Below are 18,185 nucleotides of genomic sequence, written 5' to 3' on the forward strand. Positions count from 1 at the left end.
AATTTGGAACTCTACACTCCTACACAACAATAGGCGGTGACGTATTTCAGAAATCACCTGCCGATTCGTACTGTTTTGTCGTTTTCAAAGTCTTCTTGGCAAACTTGGTTAGCACATTCTCCCTCAAACCGAGTTAATTACTGCATTTTCGTTCCATTACAGTAGTTTAAAAGGCATAAGGAAGCATCTTTGTCACAACAGAAAGGTAGTTTGAAAATTGGGCTGGCAGGGGTAGCGACAAAATAGCAAAACGAAAAAAAAAAAGGAAGGTAGCCAACAGCACCCAGGTTTCCCAGGTGGTCACCCATCCAAGTACTAACTGGGCCCAATGATGCTTAACTTCGGTGATCGGACGAGAACCGGTGTATCCATCATGGTATGGCCGTTGGCGCGCATCTAATGTAGGAGCACGGCAGAATTCGCGTTCGGCTTTTTTCCCAACACACAAAATGTTAGTTTTCCGCCGCATTTGACGAAAGTACTTCCTTCCGCAACAGCCAGTTCCTCGAGGACGCGCGCGGGGGGCGCGCCCGGCGTCCCAGCAGAGCGACGGCCGAATTAGCGGGCGCACCGCCGCGTGTGTGAGACGCACTGCTGCTCGTTGCACCTCCTGTCATTCGCTGGGCGCGTGCAGCCTTCGACACTAGCGGAGGACGCATCTTGTCCCTGGTGTCCAGCGGAGGGCCTGTGCGGGGTGGTGCAGTGTCGTGCTGGAGGGCGCCACTGGTAGCGATGTGGGCTGCCTCGCCTCGCCTCGCCTCGCCTCGCCTCGCCTCGCCTCACACCAGGTGTCTGCGTAGTTTGCAGTGCATTCGCACCATTCCTGTCCCTGTCCCCGTCCCGACTTGTCCCGACTTTGCTCGACTGCCGCTCGCTGCCGCTCGGGTCGTGGTCCATATGACAGCGCAAGCACGACAAACGTCTGCGGGACGAGACGAGACGACTAAGGAATAAAGTCATGATTACAAACCAAATTTGGAACTCTACACTCCTACACAACAATAGGCGGTGACGTATTTCAGAAATCACCTGCCGATTCGTACTGTTTTGTCGTTTTCAAAGTCTTCTTGGCAAACTTGGTTAGCACATTCTCCCTCAAACCGAGTTAATTACTGCATTTTCGTTCCATTACAGTAGTTTAAAAGGCATAAGGAAGCATCTTTGTCACAACAGAAAGGTAGTTTGAAAATTGGGCTGGCAGGGGTAGCGACAAAATAGCAAAACGAAAAAAAAAAAGGAAGGTAGCCAACAGCACCCAGGTTTCCCAGGTGGTCACCCATCCAAGTACTAACTGGGCCCAATGATGCTTAACTTCGGTGATCGGACGAGAACCGGTGTATCCATCATGGTATGGCCGTTGGCGCGCATCTAATGTAGGAGCACGGCAGAATTCGCGTTCGGCTTTTTTCCCAACACACAAAATGTTAGTTTTCCGCCGCATTTGACGAAAGTACTTCCTTCCGCAACAGCCAGTTCCTCGAGGACGCGCGCGGGGGGCGCGCCCGGCGTCCCAGCAGAGCGACGGCCGAATTAGCGGGCGCACCGCCGCGTGTGTGAGACGCACTGCTGCTCGTTGCACCTCCTGTCATTCGCTGGGCGCGTGCAGCCTTCGACACTAGCGGAGGACGCATCTTGTCCCTGGTGTCCAGCGGAGGGCCTGTGCGGGGTGGTGCAGTGTCGTGCTGGAGGGCGCCACTGGTAGCGATGTGGGCTGCCTCGCCTCGCCTCGCCTCGCCTCGCCTCGCCTCGCCTCACACCAGGTGTCTGCGTAGTTTGCAGTGCATTCGCACCATTCCTGTCCCTGTCCCCGTCCCGACTTGTCCCGACTTTGCTCGACTGCCGCTCGCTGCCGCTCGGGTCGTGGTCCATATGACAGCGCAAGCACGACAAACGTCTGCGGGACGAGACGAGACGACTAAGGAATAAAGTCATGATTACAAACCAAATTTGGAACTCTACACTCCTACACAACAATAGGCGGTGACGTATTTCAGAAATCACCTGCCGATTCGTACTGTTTTGTCGTTTTCAAAGTCTTCTTGGCAAACTTGGTTAGCACATTCTCCCTCAAACCGAGTTAATTACTGCATTTTCGTTCCATTACAGTAGTTTAAAAGGCATAAGGAAGCATCTTTGTCACAACAGAAAGGTAGTTTGAAAATTGGGCTGGCAGGGGTAGCGACAAAATAGCAAAACGAAAAAAAAAAAGGAAGGTAGCCAACAGCACCCAGGTTTCCCAGGTGGTCACCCATCCAAGTACTAACTGGGCCCAATGATGCTTAACTTCGGTGATCGGACGAGAACCGGTGTATCCATCATGGTATGGCCGTTGGCGCGCATCTAATGTAGGAGCACGGCAGAATTCGCGTTCGGCTTTTTTCCCAACACACAAAATGTTAGTTTTCCGCCGCATTTGACGAAAGTACTTCCTTCCGCAACAGCCAGTTCCTCGAGGACGCGCGCGGGGGGCGCGCCCGGCGTCCCAGCAGAGCGACGGCCGAATTAGCGGGCGCACCGCCGCGTGTGTGAGACGCACTGCTGCTCGTTGCACCTCCTGTCATTCGCTGGGCGCGTGCAGCCTTCGACACTAGCGGAGGACGCATCTTGTCCCTGGTGTCCAGCGGAGGGCCTGTGCGGGGTGGTGCAGTGTCGTGCTGGAGGGCGCCACTGGTAGCGATGTGGGCTGCCTCGCCTCGCCTCGCCTCGCCTCGCCTCGCCTCGCCTCACACCAGGTGTCTGCGTAGTTTGCAGTGCATTCGCACCATTCCTGTCCCTGTCCCCGTCCCGACTTGTCCCGACTTTGCTCGACTGCCGCTCGCTGCCGCTCGGGTCGTGGTCCATATGACAGCGCAAGCACGACAAACGTCTGCGGGACGAGACGAGACGACTAAGGAATAAAGTCATGATTACAAACCAAATTTGGAACTCTACACTCCTACACAACAATAGGCGGTGACGTATTTCAGAAATCACCTGCCGATTCGTACTGTTTTGTCGTTTTCAAAGTCTTCTTGGCAAACTTGGTTAGCACATTCTCCCTCAAACCGAGTTAATTACTGCATTTTCGTTCCATTACAGTAGTTTAAAAGGCATAAGGAAGCATCTTTGTCACAACAGAAAGGTAGTTTGAAAATTGGGCTGGCAGGGGTAGCGACAAAATAGCAAAACGAAAAAAAAAAAGGAAGGTAGCCAACAGCACCCAGGTTTCCCAGGTGGTCACCCATCCAAGTACTAACTGGGCCCAATGATGCTTAACTTCGGTGATCGGACGAGAACCGGTGTATCCATCATGGTATGGCCGTTGGCGCGCATCTAATGTAGGAGCACGGCAGAATTCGCGTTCGGCTTTTTTCCCAACACACAAAATGTTAGTTTTCCGCCGCATTTGACGAAAGTACTTCCTTCCGCAACAGCCAGTTCCTCGAGGACGCGCGCGGGGGGCGCGCCCGGCGTCCCAGCAGAGCGACGGCCGAATTAGCGGGCGCACCGCCGCGTGTGTGAGACGCACTGCTGCTCGTTGCACCTCCTGTCATTCGCTGGGCGCGTGCAGCCTTCGACACTAGCGGAGGACGCATCTTGTCCCTGGTGTCCAGCGGAGGGCCTGTGCGGGGTGGTGCAGTGTCGTGCTGGAGGGCGCCACTGGTAGCGATGTGGGCTGCCTCGCCTCGCCTCGCCTCGCCTCGCCTCGCCTCGCCTCACACCAGGTGTCTGCGTAGTTTGCAGTGCATTCGCACCATTCCTGTCCCTGTCCCCGTCCCGACTTGTCCCGACTTTGCTCGACTGCCGCTCGCTGCCGCTCGGGTCGTGGTCCATATGACAGCGCAAGCACGACAAACGTCTGCGGGACGAGACGAGACGACTAAGGAATAAAGTCATGATTACAAACCAAATTTGGAACTCTACACTCCTACACAACAATAGGCGGTGACGTATTTCAGAAATGAAATCACCTGCCGATTCGTACTGTTTTGTCGTTTTCAAAGTCTTCTTGGCAAACTTGGTTAGCACATTCTCCCTCAAACCGAGTTAATTACTGCATTTTCGTTCCATTACAGTAGTTTAAAAGGCATAAGGAAGCATCTTTGTCACAACAGAAAGGTAGTTTGAAAATTGGGCTGGCAGGGGTAGCGACAAAATAGCAAAACGAAAAAAAAAAAGGAAGGTAGCCAACAGCACCCAGGTTTCCCAGGTGGTCACCCATCCAAGTACTAACTGGGCCCAATGATGCTTAACTTCGGTGATCGGACGAGAACCGGTGTATCCATCATGGTATGGCCGTTGGCGCGCATCTAATGTAGGAGCACGGCAGAATTCGCGTTCGGCTTTTTTCCCAACACACAAAATGTTAGTTTTCCGCCGCATTTGACGAAAGTACTTCCTTCCGCAACAGCCAGTTCCTCGAGGACGCGCGCGGGGGGCGCGCCCGGCGTCCCAGCAGAGCGACGGCCGAATTAGCGGGCGCACCGCCGCGTGTGTGAGACGCACTGCTGCTCGTTGCACCTCCTGTCATTCGCTGGGCGCGTGCAGCCTTCGACACTAGCGGAGGACGCATCTTGTCCCTGGTGTCCAGCGGAGGGCCTGTGCGGGGTGGTGCAGTGTCGTGCTGGAGGGCGCCACTGGTAGCGATGTGGGCTGCCTCGCCTCGCCTCGCCTCGCCTCGCCTCGCCTCGCCTCACACCAGGTGTCTGCGTAGTTTGCAGTGCATTCGCACCATTCCTGTCCCTGTCCCCGTCCCGACTTGTCCCGACTTTGCTCGACTGCCGCTCGCTGCCGCTCGGGTCGTGGTCCATATGACAGCGCAAGCACGACAAACGTCTGCGGGACGAGACGAGACGACTAAGGAATAAAGTCATGATTACAAACCAAATTTGGAACTCTACACTCCTACACAACAATAGGCGGTGACGTATTTCAGAAATCACCTGCCGATTCGTACTGTTTTGTCGTTTTCAAAGTCTTCTTGGCAAACTTGGTTAGCACATTCTCCCTCAAACCGAGTTAATTACTGCATTTTCGTTCCATTACAGTAGTTTAAAAGGCATAAGGAAGCATCTTTGTCACAACAGAAAGGTAGTTTGAAAATTGGGCTGGCAGGGGTAGCGACAAAATAGCAAAACGAAAAAAAAAAAGGAAGGTAGCCAACAGCACCCAGGTTTCCCAGGTGGTCACCCATCCAAGTACTAACTGGGCCCAATGATGCTTAACTTCGGTGATCGGACGAGAACCGGTGTATCCATCATGGTATGGCCGTTGGCGCGCATCTAATGTAGGAGCACGGCAGAATTCGCGTTCGGCTTTTTTCCCAACACACAAAATGTTAGTTTTCCGCCGCATTTGACGAAAGTACTTCCTTCCGCAACAGCCAGTTCCTCGAGGACGCGCGCGGGGGGCGCGCCCGGCGTCCCAGCAGAGCGACGGCCGAATTAGCGGGCGCACCGCCGCGTGTGTGAGACGCACTGCTGCTCGTTGCACCTCCTGTCATTCGCTGGGCGCGTGCAGCCTTCGACACTAGCGGAGGACGCATCTTGTCCCTGGTGTCCAGCGGAGGGCCTGTGCGGGGTGGTGCAGTGTCGTGCTGGAGGGCGCCACTGGTAGCGATGTGGGCTGCCTCGCCTCGCCTCGCCTCGCCTCGCCTCGCCTCGCCTCACACCAGGTGTCTGCGTAGTTTGCAGTGCATTCGCACCATTCCTGTCCCTGTCCCCGTCCCGACTTGTCCCGACTTTGCTCGACTGCCGCTCGCTGCCGCTCGGGTCGTGGTCCATATGACAGCGCAAGCACGACAAACGTCTGCGGGACGAGACGAGACGACTAAGGAATAAAGTCATGATTACAAACCAAATTTGGAACTCTACACTCCTACACAACAATAGGCGGTGACGTATTTCAGAAATCACCTGCCGATTCGTACTGTTTTGTCGTTTTCAAAGTCTTCTTGGCAAACTTGGTTAGCACATTCTCCCTCAAACCGAGTTAATTACTGCATTTTCGTTCCATTACAGTAGTTTAAAAGGCATAAGGAAGCATCTTTGTCACAACAGAAAGGTAGTTTGAAAATTGGGCTGGCAGGGGTAGCGACAAAATAGCAAAACGAAAAAAAAAAAGGAAGGTAGCCAACAGCACCCAGGTTTCCCAGGTGGTCACCCATCCAAGTACTAACTGGGCCCAATGATGCTTAACTTCGGTGATCGGACGAGAACCGGTGTATCCATCATGGTATGGCCGTTGGCGCGCATCTAATGTAGGAGCACGGCAGAATTCGCGTTCGGCTTTTTTCCCAACACACAAAATGTTAGTTTTCCGCCGCATTTGACGAAAGTACTTCCTTCCGCAACAGCCAGTTCCTCGAGGACGCGCGCGGGGGGCGCGCCCGGCGTCCCAGCAGAGCGACGGCCGAATTAGCGGGCGCACCGCCGCGTGTGTGAGACGCACTGCTGCTCGTTGCACCTCCTGTCATTCGCTGGGCGCGTGCAGCCTTCGACACTAGCGGAGGACGCATCTTGTCCCTGGTGTCCAGCGGAGGGCCTGTGCGGGGTGGTGCAGTGTCGTGCTGGAGGGCGCCACTGGTAGCGATGTGGGCTGCCTCGCCTCGCCTCGCCTCGCCTCGCCTCGCCTCGCCTCACACCAGGTGTCTGCGTAGTTTGCAGTGCATTCGCACCATTCCTGTCCCTGTCCCCGTCCCGACTTGTCCCGACTTTGCTCGACTGCCGCTCGCTGCCGCTCGGGTCGTGGTCCATATGACAGCGCAAGCACGACAAACGTCTGCGGGACGAGACGAGACGACTAAGGAATAAAGTCATGATTACAAACCAAATTTGGAACTCTACACTCCTACACAACAATAGGCGGTGACGTATTTCAGAAATCACCTGCCGATTCGTACTGTTTTGTCGTTTTCAAAGTCTTCTTGGCAAACTTGGTTAGCACATTCTCCCTCAAACCGAGTTAATTACTGCATTTTCGTTCCATTACAGTAGTTTAAAAGGCATAAGGAAGCATCTTTGTCACAACAGAAAGGTAGTTTGAAAATTGGGCTGGCAGGGGTAGCGACAAAATAGCAAAACGAAAAAAAAAAAGGAAGGTAGCCAACAGCACCCAGGTTTCCCAGGTGGTCACCCATCCAAGTACTAACTGGGCCCAATGATGCTTAACTTCGGTGATCGGACGAGAACCGGTGTATCCATCATGGTATGGCCGTTGGCGCGCATCTAATGTAGGAGCACGGCAGAATTCGCGTTCGGCTTTTTTCCCAACACACAAAATGTTAGTTTTCCGCCGCATTTGACGAAAGTACTTCCTTCCGCAACAGCCAGTTCCTCGAGGACGCGCGCGGGGGGCGCGCCCGGCGTCCCAGCAGAGCGACGGCCGAATTAGCGGGCGCACCGCCGCGTGTGTGAGACGCACTGCTGCTCGTTGCACCTCCTGTCATTCGCTGGGCGCGTGCAGCCTTCGACACTAGCGGAGGACGCATCTTGTCCCTGGTGTCCAGCGGAGGGCCTGTGCGGGGTGGTGCAGTGTCGTGCTGGAGGGCGCCACTGGTAGCGATGTGGGCTGCCTCGCCTCGCCTCGCCTCGCCTCGCCTCGCCTCGCCTCACACCAGGTGTCTGCGTAGTTTGCAGTGCATTCGCACCATTCCTGTCCCTGTCCCCGTCCCGACTTGTCCCGACTTTGCTCGACTGCCGCTCGCTGCCGCTCGGGTCGTGGTCCATATGACAGCGCAAGCACGACAAACGTCTGCGGGACGAGACGAGACGACTAAGGAATAAAGTCATGATTACAAACCAAATTTGGAACTCTACACTCCTACACAACAATAGGCGGTGACGTATTTCAGAAATCACCTGCCGATTCGTACTGTTTTGTCGTTTTCAAAGTCTTCTTGGCAAACTTGGTTAGCACATTCTCCCTCAAACCGAGTTAATTACTGCATTTTCGTTCCATTACAGTAGTTTAAAAGGCATAAGGAAGCATCTTTGTCACAACAGAAAGGTAGTTTGAAAATTGGGCTGGCAGGGGTAGCGACAAAATAGCAAAACGAAAAAAAAAAAGGAAGGTAGCCAACAGCACCCAGGTTTCCCAGGTGGTCACCCATCCAAGTACTAACTGGGCCCAATGATGCTTAACTTCGGTGATCGGACGAGAACCGGTGTATCCATCATGGTATGGCCGTTGGCGCGCATCTAATGTAGGAGCACGGCAGAATTCGCGTTCGGCTTTTTTCCCAACACACAAAATGTTAGTTTTCCGCCGCATTTGACGAAAGTACTTCCTTCCGCAACAGCCAGTTCCTCGAGGACGCGCGCGGGGGGCGCGCCCGGCGTCCCAGCAGAGCGACGGCCGAATTAGCGGGCGCACCGCCGCGTGTGTGAGACGCACTGCTGCTCGTTGCACCTCCTGTCATTCGCTGGGCGCGTGCAGCCTTCGACACTAGCGGAGGACGCATCTTGTCCCTGGTGTCCAGCGGAGGGCCTGTGCGGGGTGGTGCAGTGTCGTGCTGGAGGGCGCCACTGGTAGCGATGTGGGCTGCCTCGCCTCGCCTCGCCTCGCCTCGCCTCGCCTCGCCTCACACCAGGTGTCTGCGTAGTTTGCAGTGCATTCGCACCATTCCTGTCCCTGTCCCCGTCCCGACTTGTCCCGACTTTGCTCGACTGCCGCTCGCTGCCGCTCGGGTCGTGGTCCATATGACAGCGCAAGCACGACAAACGTCTGCGGGACGAGACGAGACGACTAAGGAATAAAGTCATGATTACAAACCAAATTTGGAACTCTACACTCCTACACAACAATAGGCGGTGACGTATTTCAGAAATCACCTGCCGATTCGTACTGTTTTGTCGTTTTCAAAGTCTTCTTGGCAAACTTGGTTAGCACATTCTCCCTCAAACCGAGTTAATTACTGCATTTTCGTTCCATTACAGTAGTTTAAAAGGCATAAGGAAGCATCTTTGTCACAACAGAAAGGTAGTTTGAAAATTGGGCTGGCAGGGGTAGCGACAAAATAGCAAAACGAAAAAAAAAAAGGAAAAAAAAAAAAGGAAGGTAGCCAACAGCACCCAGGTTTCCCAGGTGGTCACCCATCCAAGTACTAACTGGGCCCAATGATGCTTAACTTCGGTGATCGGACGAGAACCGGTGTATCCATCATGGTATGGCCGTTGGCGCGCATCTAATGTAGGAGCACGGCAGAATTCGCGTTCGGCTTTTTTCCCAACACACAAAATGTTAGTTTTCCGCCGCATTTGACGAAAGTACTTCCTTCCGCAACAGCCAGGTTCCTCGAGGACGCGCGCGGGGGGCGCGCCCGGCGTCCCAGCAGAGCGACGGCCGAATTAGCGGGCGCACCGCCGCGTGTGTGAGACGCACTGCTGCTCGTTGCACCTCCTGTCATTCGCTGGGCGCGTGCAGCCTTCGACACTAGCGGAGGACGCATCTTGTCCCTGGTGTCCAGCGGAGGGCCTGTGCGGGGTGGTGCAGTGTCGTGCTGGAGGGCGCCACTGGTAGCGATGTGGGCTGCCTCGCCTCGCCTCGCCTCGCCTCGCCTCGCCTCGCCTCACACCAGGTGTCTGCGTAGTTTGCAGTGCATTCGCACCATTCCTGTCCCTGTCCCCGTCCCGACTTGTCCCGACTTTGCTCGACTGCCGCTCGCTGCCGCTCGGGTCGTGGTCCATATGACAGCGCAAGCACGACAAACGTCTGCGGGACGAGACGAGACGACTAAGGAATAAAGTCATGATTACAAACCAAATTTGGAACTCTACACTCCTACACAACAATAGGCGGTGACGTATTTCAGAAATCACCTGCCGATTCGTACTGTTTTGTCGTTTTCAAAGTCTTCTTGGCAAACTTGGTTAGCACATTCTCCCTCAAACCGAGTTAATTACTGCATTTTCGTTCCATTACAGTAGTTTAAAAGGCATAAGGAAGCATCTTTGTCACAACAGAAAGGTAGTTTGAAAATTGGGCTGGCAGGGGTAGCGACAAAATAGCAAAACGAAAAAAAAAAAGGAAGGTAGCCAACAGCACCCAGGTTTCCCAGGTGGTCACCCATCCAAGTACTAACTGGGCCCAATGATGCTTAACTTCGGTGATCGGACGAGAACCGGTGTATCCATCATGGTATGGCCGTTGGCGCGCATCTAATGTAGGAGCACGGCAGAATTCGCGTTCGGCTTTTTTCCCAACACACAAAATGTTAGTTTTCCGCCGCATTTGACGAAAGTACTTCCTTCCGCAACAGCCAGTTCCTCGAGGACGCGCGCGGGGGGCGCGCCCGGCGTCCCAGCAGAGCGACGGCCGAATTAGCGGGCGCACCGCCGCGTGTGTGAGACGCACTGCTGCTCGTTGCACCTCCTGTCATTCGCTGGGCGCGTGCAGCCTTCGACACTAGCGGAGGACGCATCTTGTCCCTGGTGTCCAGCGGAGGGCCTGTGCGGGGTGGTGCAGTGTCGTGCTGGAGGGCGCCACTGGTAGCGATGTGGGCTGCCTCGCCTCGCCTCGCCTCGCCTCGCCTCGCCTCGCCTCACACCAGGTGTCTGCGTAGTTTGCAGTGCATTCGCACCATTCCTGTCCCTGTCCCCGTCCCGACTTGTCCCGACTTTGCTCGACTGCCGCTCGCTGCCGCTCGGGTCGTGGTCCATATGACAGCGCAAGCACGACAAACGTCTGCGGGACGAGACGAGACGACTAAGGAATAAAGTCATGATTACAAACCAAATTTGGAACTCTACACTCCTACACAACAATAGGCGGTGACGTATTTCAGAAATCACCTGCCGATTCGTACTGTTTTGTCGTTTTCAAAGTCTTCTTGGCAAACTTGGTTAGCACATTCTCCCTCAAACCGAGTTAATTACTGCATTTTCGTTCCATTACAGTAGTTTAAAAGGCATAAGGAAGCATCTTTGTCACAACAGAAAGGTAGTTTGAAAATTGGGCTGGCAGGGGTAGCGACAAAATAGCAAAACGAAAAAAAAAAAGGAAGGTAGCCAACAGCACCCAGGTTTCCCAGGTGGTCACCCATCCAAGTACTAACTGGGCCCAATGATGCTTAACTTCGGTGATCGGACGAGAACCGGTGTATCCATCATGGTATGGCCGTTGGCGCGCATCTAATGTAGGAGCACGGCAGAATTCGCGTTCGGCTTTTTTCCCAACACACAAAATGTTAGTTTTCCGCCGCATTTGACGAAAGTACTTCCTTCCGCAACAGCCAGTTCCTCGAGGACGCGCGCGGGGGGCGCGCCCGGCGTCCCAGCAGAGCGACGGCCGAATTAGCGGGCGCACCGCCGCGTGTGTGAGACGCACTGCTGCTCGTTGCACCTCCTGTCATTCGCTGGGCGCGTGCAGCCTTCGACACTAGCGGAGGACGCATCTTGTCCCTGGTGTCCAGCGGAGGGCCTGTGCGGGGTGGTGCAGTGTCGTGCTGGAGGGCGCCACTGGTAGCGATGTGGGCTGCCTCGCCTCGCCTCGCCTCGCCTCGCCTCGCCTCGCCTCACACCAGGTGTCTGCGTAGTTTGCAGTGCATTCGCACCATTCCTGTCCCTGTCCCCGTCCCGACTTGTCCCGACTTTGCTCGACTGCCGCTCGCTGCCGCTCGGGTCGTGGTCCATATGACAGCGCAAGCACGACAAACGTCTGCGGGACGAGACGAGACGACTAAGGAATAAAGTCATGATTACAAACCAAATTTGGAACTCTACACTCCTACACAACAATAGGCGGTGACGTATTTCAGAAATCACCTGCCGATTCGTACTGTTTTGTCGTTTTCAAAGTCTTCTTGGCAAACTTGGTTAGCACATTCTCCCTCAAACCGAGTTAATTACTGCATTTTCGTTCCATTACAGTAGTTTAAAAGGCATAAGGAAGCATCTTTGTCACAACAGAAAGGTAGTTTGAAAATTGGGCTGGCAGGGGTAGCGACAAAATAGCAAAACGAAAAAAAAAAAGGAAGGTAGCCAACAGCACCCAGGTTTCCCAGGTGGTCACCCATCCAAGTACTAACTGGGCCCAATGATGCTTAACTTCGGTGATCGGACGAGAACCGGTGTATCCATCATGGTATGGCCGTTGGCGCGCATCTAATGTAGGAGCACGGCAGAATTCGCGTTCGGCTTTTTTCCCAACACACAAAATGTTAGTTTTCCGCCGCATTTGACGAAAGTACTTCCTTCCGCAACAGCCAGTTCCTCGAGGACGCGCGCGGGGGGCGCGCCCGGCGTCCCAGCAGAGCGACGGCCGAATTAGCGGGCGCACCGCCGCGTGTGTGAGACGCACTGCTGCTCGTTGCACCTCCTGTCATTCGCTGGGCGCGTGCAGCCTTCGACACTAGCGGAGGACGCATCTTGTCCCTGGTGTCCAGCGGAGGGCCTGTGCGGGGTGGTGCAGTGTCGTGCTGGAGGGCGCCACTGGTAGCGATGTGGGCTGCCTCGCCTCGCCTCGCCTCGCCTCGCCTCGCCTCGCCTCACACCAGGTGTCTGCGTAGTTTGCAGTGCATTCGCACCATTCCTGTCCCTGTCCCCGTCCCGACTTGTCCCGACTTTGCTCGACTGCCGCTCGCTGCCGCTCGGGTCGTGGTCCATATGACAGCGCAAGCACGACAAACGTCTGCGGGACGAGACGAGACGACTAAGGAATAAAGTCATGATTACAAACCAAATTTGGAACTCTACACTCCTACACAACAATAGGCGGTGACGTATTTCAGAAATCACCTGCCGATTCGTACTGTTTTGTCGTTTTCAAAGTCTTCTTGGCAAACTTGGTTAGCACATTCTCCCTCAAACCGAGTTAATTACTGCATTTTCGTTCCATTACAGTAGTTTAAAAGGCATAAGGAAGCATCTTTGTCACAACAGAAAGGTAGTTTGAAAATTGGGCTGGCAGGGGTAGCGACAAAATAGCAAAACGAAAAAAAAAAAGGAAGGTAGCCAACAGCACCCAGGTTTCCCAGGTGGTCACCCATCCAAGTACTAACTGGGCCCAATGATGCTTAACTTCGGTGATCGGACGAGAACCGGTGTATCCATCATGGTATGGCCGTTGGCGCGCATCTAATGTAGGAGCACGGCAGAATTCGCGTTCGGCTTTTTTCCCAACACACAAAATGTTAGTTTTCCGCCGCATTTGACGAAAGTACTTCCTTCCGCAACAGCCAGTTCCTCGAGGACGCGCGCGGGGGGCGCGCCCGGCGTCCCAGCAGAGCGACGGCCGAATTAGCGGGCGCACCGCCGCGTGTGTGAGACGCACTGCTGCTCGTTGCACCTCCTGTCATTCGCTGGGCGCGTGCAGCCTTCGACACTAGCGGAGGACGCATCTTGTCCCTGGTGTCCAGCGGAGGGCCTGTGCGGGGTGGTGCAGTGTCGTGCTGGAGGGCGCCACTGGTAGCGATGTGGGCTGCCTCGCCTCGCCTCGCCTCGCCTCGCCTCGCCTCGCCTCACACCAGGTGTCTGCGTAGTTTGCAGTGCATTCGCACCATTCCTGTCCCTGTCCCCGTCCCGACTTGTCCCGACTTTGCTCGACTGCCGCTCGCTGCCGCTCGGGTCGTGGTCCATATGACAGCGCAAGCACGACAAACGTCTGCGGGACGAGACGAGACGACTAAGGAATAAAGTCATGATTACAAACCAAATTTGGAACTCTACACTCCTACACAACAATAGGCGGTGACGTATTTCAGAAATCACCTGCCGATTCGTACTGTTTTGTCGTTTTCAAAGTCTTCTTGGCAAACTTGGTTAGCACATTCTCCCTCAAACCGAGTTAATTACTGCATTTTCGTTCCATTACAGTAGTTTAAAAGGCATAAGGAAGCATCTTTGTCACAACAGAAAGGTAGTTTGAAAATTGGGCTGGCAGGGGTAGCGACAAAATAGCAAAACGAAAAAAAAAAAGGAAGGTAGCCAACAGCACCCAGGTTTCCCAGGTGGTCACCCATCCAAGTACTAACTGGGCCCAATGATGCTTAACTTCGGTGATCGGACGAGAACCGGTGTATCCATCATGGTATGGCCGTTGGCGCGCATCTAATGTAGGAGCACGGCAGAATTCGCGTTCGGCTTTTTTCCCAACACACAAAATGTTAGTTTTCCGCCGCATTTGACGAAAGTACTTCCTTCCGCAACAGCCAGTTCCTCGAGGACGCGCGCGGGGGGCGCGCCCGGCGTCCCAGCAGAGCGACGGCCGAATTAGCGGGCGCACCGCCGCGTGTGTGAGACGCACTGCTGCTCGTTGCACCTCCTGTCATTCGCTGGGCGCGTGCAGCCTTCGACACTAGCGGAGGACGCATCTTGTCCCTGGTGTCCAGCGGAGGGCCTGTGCGGGGTGGTGCAGTGTCGTGCTGGAGGGCGCCACTGGTAGCGATGTGGGCTGCCTCGCCTCGCCTCGCCTCGCCTCGCCTCGCCTCGCCTCACACCAGGTGTCTGCGTAGTTTGCAGTGCATTCGCACCATTCCTGTCCCTGTCCCCGTCCCGACTTGTCCCGACTTTGCTCGACTGCCGCTCGCTGCCGCTCGGGTCGTGGTCCATATGACAGCGCAAGCACGACAAACGTCTGCGGGACGAGACGAGACGACTAAGGAATAAAGTCATGATTACAAACCAAATTTGGAACTCTACACTCCTACACAACAATAGGCGGTGACGTATTTCAGAAATCACCTGCCGATTCGTACTGTTTTGTCGTTTTCAAAGTCTTCTTGGCAAACTTGGTTAGCACATTCTCCCTCAAACCGAGTTAATTACTGCATTTTCGTTCCATTACAGTAGTTTAAAAGGCATAAGGAAGCATCTTTGTCACAACAGAAAGGTAGTTTGAAAATTGGGCTGGCAGGGGTAGCGACAAAATAGCAAAACGAAAAAAAAAAAGGAAGGTAGCCAACAGCACCCAGGTTTCCCAGGTGGTCACCCATCCAAGTACTAACTGGGCCCAATGATGCTTAACTTCGGTGATCGGACGAGAACCGGTGTATCCATCATGGTATGGCCGTTGGCGCGCATCTAATGTAGGAGCACGGCAGAATTCGCGTTCGGCTTTTTTCCCAACACACAAAATGTTAGTTTTCCGCCGCATTTGACGAAAGTACTTCCTTCCGCAACAGCCAGTTCCTCGAGGACGCGCGCGGGGGGCGCGCCCGGCGTCCCAGCAGAGCGACGGCCGAATTAGCGGGCGCACCGCCGCGTGTGTGAGACGCACTGCTGCTCGTTGCACCTCCTGTCATTCGCTGGGCGCGTGCAGCCTTCGACACTAGCGGAGGACGCATCTTGTCCCTGGTGTCCAGCGGAGGGCCTGTGCGGGGTGGTGCAGTGTCGTGCTGGAGGGCGCCACTGGTAGCGATGTGGGCTGCCTCGCCTCGCCTCGCCTCGCCTCGCCTCGCCTCGCCTCACACCAGGTGTCTGCGTAGTTTGCAGTGCATTCGCACCATTCCTGTCCCTGTCCCCGTCCCGACTTGTCCCGACTTTGCTCGACTGCCGCTCGCTGCCGCTCGGGTCGTGGTCCATATGACAGCGCAAGCACGACAAACGTCTGCGGGACGAGACGAGACGACTAAGGAATAAAGTCATGATTACAAACCAAATTTGGAACTCTACACTCCTACACAACAATAGGCGGTGACGTATTTCAGAAATCACCTGCCGATTCGTACTGTTTTGTCGTTTTCAAAGTCTTCTTGGCAAACTTGGTTAGCACATTCTCCCTCAAACCGAGTTAATTACTGCATTTTCGTTCCATTACAGTAGTTTAAAAGGCATAAGGAAGCATCTTTGTCACAACAGAAAGGTAGTTTGAAAATTGGGCTGGCAGGGGTAGCGACAAAATAGCAAAACGAAAAAAAAAAAGGAAGGTAGCCAACAGCACCCAGGTTTCCCAGGTGGTCACCCATCCAAGTACTAACTGGGCCCAATGATGCTTAACTTCGGTGATCGGACGAGAACCGGTGTATCCATCATGGTATGGCCGTTGGCGCGCATCTAATGTAGGAGCACGGCAGAATTCGCGTTCGGCTTTTTTCCCAACACACAAAATGTTAGTTTTCCGCCGCATTTGACGAAAGTACTTCCTTCCGCAACAGCCAGTTCCTCGAGGACGCGCGCGGGGGGCGCGCCCGGCGTCCCAGCAGAGCGACGGCCGAATTAGCGGGCGCACCGCCGCGTGTGTGAGACGCACTGCTGCTCGTTGCACCTCCTGTCATTCGCTGGGCGCGTGCAGCCTTCGACACTAGCGGAGGACGCATCTTGTCCCTGGTGTCCAGCGGAGGGCCTGTGCGGGGTGGTGCAGTGTCGTGCTGGAGGGCGCCACTGGTAGCGATGTGGGCTGCCTCGCCTCGCCTCGCCTCGCCTCGCCTCGCCTCGCCTCGCCTCACACCAGGTGTCTGCGTAGTTTGCAGTGCATTCGCACCATTCCTGTCCCTGTCCCCGTCCCGACTTGTCCCGACTTTGCTCGACTGCCGCTCGCTGCCGCTCGGGTCGTGGTCCATATGACAGCGCAAGCACGACAAACGTCTGCGGGACGAGACGAGACGACTAAGGAATAAAGTCATGATTACAAACCAAATTTGGAACTCTACACTCCTACACAACAATAGGCGGTGACGTATTTCAGAAATCACCTGCCGATTCGTACTGTTTTGTCGTTTTCAAAGTCTTCTTGGCAAACTTGGTTAGCACATTCTCCCTCAAACCGAGTTAATTACTGCATTTTCGTTCCATTACAGTAGTTTAAAAGGCATAAGGAAGCATCTTTGTCACAACAGAAAGGTAGTTTGAAAATTGGGCTGGCAGGGGTAGCGACAAAATAGCAAAACGAAAAAAAAAAAGGAAGGTAGCCAACAGCACCCAGGTTTCCCAGGTGGTCACCCATCCAAGTACTAACTGGGCCCAATGATGCTTAACTTCGGTGATCGGACGAGAACCGGTGTATCCATCATGGTATGGCCGTTGGCGCGCATCTAATGTAGGAGCACGGCAGAATTCGCGTTCGGCTTTTTTCCCAACACACAAAATGTTAGTTTTCCGCCGCATTTGACGAAAGTACTTCCTTCCGCAACAGCCAGTTCCTCGAGGACGCGCGCGGGGGGCGCGCCCGGCGTCCCAGCAGAGCGACGGCCGAATTAGCGGGCGCACCGCCGCGTGTGTGAGACGCACTGCTGCTCGTTGCACCTCCTGTCATTCGCTGGGCGCGTGCAGCCTTCGACACTAGCGGAGGACGCATCTTGTCCCTGGTGTCCAGCGGAGGGCCTGTGCGGGGTGGTGCAGTGTCGTGCTGGAGGGCGCCACTGGTAGCGATGTGGGCTGCCTCGCCTCGCCTCGCCTCGCCTCGCCTCGCCTCGCCTCACACCAGGTGTCTGCGTAGTTTGCAGTGCATTCGCACCATTCCTGTCCCTGTCCCCGTCCCGACTTGTCCCGACTTTGCTCGACTGCCGCTCGCTGCCGCTCGGGTCGTGGTCCATATGACAGCGCAAGCACGACAAACGTCTGCGGGACGAGACGAGACGACTAAGGAATAAAGTCATGATTACAAACCAAATTTGGAACTCTACACTCCTACACAACAATAGGCGGTGACGTATTTCAGAAATCACCTGCCGATTCGTACTGTTTTGTCGTTTTCAAAGTCTTCTTGGCAAACTTGGTTAGCACATTCTCCCTCAAACCGAGTTAATTACTGCATTTTCGTTCCATTACAGTAGTTTAAAAGGCATAAGGAAGCATCTTTGTCACAACAGAAAGGTAGTTTGAAAATTGGGCTGGCAGGGGTAGCGACAAAATAGCAAAACGAAAAAAAAAAAGGAAGGTAGCCAACAGCACCCAGGTTTCCCAGGTGGTCACCCATCCAAGTACTAACTGGGCCCAATGATGCTTAACTTCGGTGATCGGACGAGAACCGGTGTATCCATCATGGTATGGCCGTTGGCGCGCATCTAATGTAGGAGCACGGCAGAATTCGCGTTCGGCTTTTTTCCCAACACACAAAATGTTAGTTTTCCGCCGCATTTGACGAAAGTACTTCCTTCCGCAACAGCCAGTTCCTCGAGGACGCGCGCGGGGGGCGCGCCCGGCGTCCCAGCAGAGCGACGGCCGAATTAGCGGGCGCACCGCCGCGTGTGTGAGACGCACTGCTGCTCGTTGCACCTCCTGTCATTCGCTGGGCGCGTGCAGCCTTCGACACTAGCGGAGGACGCATCTTGT

The 18,185-nt window shown here is 54.7% G+C and overlaps 19 non-coding genes across 19 annotated transcripts; all 19 read right to left on the bottom strand.

Annotated features, from left to right (window-relative positions):
- Positions 1 to 271: 271 nt before the first annotated feature.
- On the bottom strand, positions 272 to 390 carry LOC124589679. The gene has a single exon (XR_006976176.1). It is a non-coding gene; the product is annotated as a 5S ribosomal RNA (ribosomal RNA).
- An 853-nt stretch (positions 391 to 1,243) lies between these two features.
- On the bottom strand, positions 1,244 to 1,362 carry LOC124589705. The gene has a single exon (XR_006976200.1). It is a non-coding gene; the product is annotated as a 5S ribosomal RNA (ribosomal RNA).
- Positions 1,363 to 2,215: 853 nt separating this feature from the next.
- LOC124589718 lies at positions 2,216 to 2,334 on the bottom strand. The gene has a single exon (XR_006976211.1). It is a non-coding gene; the product is annotated as a 5S ribosomal RNA (ribosomal RNA).
- An 853-nt stretch (positions 2,335 to 3,187) lies between these two features.
- Positions 3,188 to 3,306, bottom strand: LOC124589729. Its single transcript, XR_006976222.1, has one exon. It is a non-coding gene; the product is annotated as a 5S ribosomal RNA (ribosomal RNA).
- An 858-nt stretch (positions 3,307 to 4,164) lies between these two features.
- LOC124589740 lies at positions 4,165 to 4,283 on the bottom strand. Its single transcript, XR_006976233.1, has one exon. It is a non-coding gene; the product is annotated as a 5S ribosomal RNA (ribosomal RNA).
- An 853-nt stretch (positions 4,284 to 5,136) lies between these two features.
- On the bottom strand, positions 5,137 to 5,255 carry LOC124589686. Its single transcript, XR_006976182.1, has one exon. It is a non-coding gene; the product is annotated as a 5S ribosomal RNA (ribosomal RNA).
- Positions 5,256 to 6,108: 853 nt separating this feature from the next.
- On the bottom strand, positions 6,109 to 6,227 carry LOC124589695. Its single transcript, XR_006976191.1, has one exon. It is a non-coding gene; the product is annotated as a 5S ribosomal RNA (ribosomal RNA).
- An 853-nt stretch (positions 6,228 to 7,080) lies between these two features.
- LOC124589696 lies at positions 7,081 to 7,199 on the bottom strand. Its single transcript, XR_006976192.1, has one exon. It is a non-coding gene; the product is annotated as a 5S ribosomal RNA (ribosomal RNA).
- An 853-nt stretch (positions 7,200 to 8,052) lies between these two features.
- LOC124589697 lies at positions 8,053 to 8,171 on the bottom strand. The gene has a single exon (XR_006976193.1). It is a non-coding gene; the product is annotated as a 5S ribosomal RNA (ribosomal RNA).
- An 867-nt stretch (positions 8,172 to 9,038) lies between these two features.
- LOC124589698 lies at positions 9,039 to 9,157 on the bottom strand. Its single transcript, XR_006976194.1, has one exon. It is a non-coding gene; the product is annotated as a 5S ribosomal RNA (ribosomal RNA).
- An 854-nt stretch (positions 9,158 to 10,011) lies between these two features.
- On the bottom strand, positions 10,012 to 10,130 carry LOC124589699. Its single transcript, XR_006976195.1, has one exon. It is a non-coding gene; the product is annotated as a 5S ribosomal RNA (ribosomal RNA).
- An 853-nt stretch (positions 10,131 to 10,983) lies between these two features.
- LOC124589701 lies at positions 10,984 to 11,102 on the bottom strand. The gene has a single exon (XR_006976196.1). It is a non-coding gene; the product is annotated as a 5S ribosomal RNA (ribosomal RNA).
- An 853-nt stretch (positions 11,103 to 11,955) lies between these two features.
- Positions 11,956 to 12,074, bottom strand: LOC124589702. The gene has a single exon (XR_006976197.1). It is a non-coding gene; the product is annotated as a 5S ribosomal RNA (ribosomal RNA).
- An 853-nt stretch (positions 12,075 to 12,927) lies between these two features.
- LOC124589703 lies at positions 12,928 to 13,046 on the bottom strand. The gene has a single exon (XR_006976198.1). It is a non-coding gene; the product is annotated as a 5S ribosomal RNA (ribosomal RNA).
- An 853-nt stretch (positions 13,047 to 13,899) lies between these two features.
- Positions 13,900 to 14,018, bottom strand: LOC124589704. Its single transcript, XR_006976199.1, has one exon. It is a non-coding gene; the product is annotated as a 5S ribosomal RNA (ribosomal RNA).
- Positions 14,019 to 14,871: 853 nt separating this feature from the next.
- LOC124589706 lies at positions 14,872 to 14,990 on the bottom strand. The gene has a single exon (XR_006976201.1). It is a non-coding gene; the product is annotated as a 5S ribosomal RNA (ribosomal RNA).
- An 853-nt stretch (positions 14,991 to 15,843) lies between these two features.
- Positions 15,844 to 15,962, bottom strand: LOC124589707. The gene has a single exon (XR_006976202.1). It is a non-coding gene; the product is annotated as a 5S ribosomal RNA (ribosomal RNA).
- Positions 15,963 to 16,820: 858 nt separating this feature from the next.
- LOC124589708 lies at positions 16,821 to 16,939 on the bottom strand. Its single transcript, XR_006976203.1, has one exon. It is a non-coding gene; the product is annotated as a 5S ribosomal RNA (ribosomal RNA).
- Positions 16,940 to 17,792: 853 nt separating this feature from the next.
- Positions 17,793 to 17,911, bottom strand: LOC124589709. The gene has a single exon (XR_006976204.1). It is a non-coding gene; the product is annotated as a 5S ribosomal RNA (ribosomal RNA).
- Positions 17,912 to 18,185: the final 274 nt, after the last annotated feature.

The sequence above is a fragment of the Schistocerca americana genome, unplaced genomic scaffold (assembly GCF_021461395.2).
Source record: "Schistocerca americana isolate TAMUIC-IGC-003095 unplaced genomic scaffold, iqSchAmer2.1 HiC_scaffold_721, whole genome shotgun sequence".
Lineage (NCBI taxonomy): Eukaryota > Metazoa > Arthropoda > Insecta > Orthoptera > Acrididae > Schistocerca > Schistocerca americana.